The sequence below is a fragment of the Dermacentor silvarum genome, chromosome 4 (assembly GCF_013339745.2).
Source record: "Dermacentor silvarum isolate Dsil-2018 chromosome 4, BIME_Dsil_1.4, whole genome shotgun sequence".
Lineage (NCBI taxonomy): Eukaryota > Metazoa > Arthropoda > Arachnida > Ixodida > Ixodidae > Dermacentor > Dermacentor silvarum.
Window position 1 is genome coordinate 148,866,157 of NC_051157.2, and position 2,112 is coordinate 148,868,268.

At 55.1% G+C, this 2,112-nt stretch overlaps 1 pseudogene; it reads right to left on the reverse strand.

Moving 5' to 3' along the window:
* Positions 1-257: 257 nt before the first annotated feature.
* Positions 258-1,448, reverse strand: LOC125945038 (uncharacterized; annotated as a pseudogene).
* Positions 1,449-2,112: the final 664 nt, after the last annotated feature.

The window sequence follows — 2,112 nt, forward strand, 5'->3', positions numbered from 1 at the left end:
TTGTTCTGTTTGCTCCTCACTTTCAATTTTTGTTTCTTGTACAGCCAGAAGGTCAACGACATTTTCCAAAAGAGTGCGACTAATCTGACATTGCCTCCTGCGCGAACACAGTCCTCTCACATTCAATGTCGCAACGCGAAGGCTAGATTTAAAGTTAGTCGCCATTTCATGGAGGTTGCTTGGCCATGCGTCCTACTCACATCGCAACAGTGGGTTTCTTGGGGCCCTCGTTGAAGGCCTCTGGAACGTCGCCTCCGCTAGTGCGGAGGAGTTGTAGGGTTCACCCTACGGTCAGGCGGCAACTTTGGCTTCGGTTGAACCGAAGACCGCCGCCCAGTCGACGCCTTCGTTGGAGGCTCGCCGGTGCCTGACGCACTCGCTTTCCCTATGTTGTCGGAGTCTTCGTAAGGCCGCTTTGCAGCGACGCTTCCGGTCGTGAGCATCTCGGCGTCCGTTACCTCCTGGTCGGCGTCTTGCGCTACTGACAATGACGTGCTTGCGGCCTTCGTTTCTGCGTCATCTGTTGTAGTCTCTGGCATCGTTTCCGATGCTGCAGCCGAGGGCTCGGCACCACCATTCACTTCCTGAACAACTCCTGAAGAAGCTTCAGGGGGCGTTGCAGCAGTCTTCGCTCCGTCGTTGTATTCCCTGCTAGCTTCTTCGGCGTCTGCGGCGTCCATCAGGTGTTCTGACACAACGTCGCTACGGAGTGGGCCTGTAACGCTGGCATAAGAACGCACGCACTGGGAGTCATCGTGGCCGAAGCGCCGACAGATCCCACATCGTGGAACGCGGCACTCTCGTCGGATGTGTCCGGTGCCACGGCATCGGAGGCAGAGTGGCGCTCTGCCAGGAACGAAGACGAGCGCCATGTCTTCGGCAACACGCAGCTGGTGAGGAAGGTCATCCACTGTAACGCCCACCTTTCATTTCAGCGTCACCGAGTGGGTTGTTGATCTTTTGTCGATGCATCCCTTGACCTTCCACTTGTCTCTGCTGATCTCCGTAACTTTTCCAAACGGCGCCAAAGCCACTCGCACGTCATCGTCCGGTACGCCATGAAGCCGCCAGTAAAGCTTCAGTCGGACACCTTGATCGCGCGGGTCGATGACCATGCAGCGGTGATCTTTAACGTTGAACGCATCTGCCGCTAATATCTTCTTCTTGCCTTCCTCATCCTTAAACGTCACTGCCCACAGGTGATTCATTTGGTATGCCCCGAGGGCAACCACTTCCGGCAGCAGGGAGAGACGCGCAAGGCTGTCTCGGACATGCTCCACTCGATATGGCCTGGCTTTTACATCACCATGCAAAAACACCGTGTTTAAAACAGACGCACCTGTGGGCAGATGAGGCAGAACAACCTGGTAATCTTCAGCCGGCTTTTCAGTACACCTGATACCGCGGCCCACACGGGCCGCTGAAACCTCCCCTACAAGGGAGCACATGATGACACGTCCGAACGCTGCGAACGCCGAACTGACTTGCGGCTACGCCACGAAGCGCACATGGACACACGCACCACGATGACAATAAATACGCAACATTAACGAAAGACTGCGCGTTTCTAACGCGTTTGTGCTAGCACGTTACGGCCCGTGTAAGAAGCTGGTGTAAGACGCTGTGGCCTCTCCGCCTTACCCCCTTGCCACCGCCTTGGGCAGCGCGTTCGAAACGCGTTGAAGGCGGTGGCAAGTCAAGTTCAAGTCGAGGAGCGTTTATGAATACGAGGGTTATACTCTCTTAGCAGTCATGTGATGGCGTCGGCAAACGTGGTGCACGTTCCGGCATGTGTAAACGGCTGCGTAAGACGCTGTGGCCTCTCCCCCTTACTAGAGAGTACTGCACGTTTCTAACGCGTTTGTGCTAGCGTCCCCTTAAGCGGGAGATGGTGCAATTATAATGAAGGGAATGACGTCACATATGGCGCGTGTCATTGGTGGAAGTCAATCGTTCGATTTAGTGCGGCGAGACTGGGCGAATTACACGGAAGATTCACGGTTTACCGATGATTCCCTCCGGAGCTTCGCCCACTCATCATCATTCACCCCGTGGATATGCGGTGTTCTTTTTTTGTGTGTGGTTGTGTATCGCCCACCTGATGGAAAGATC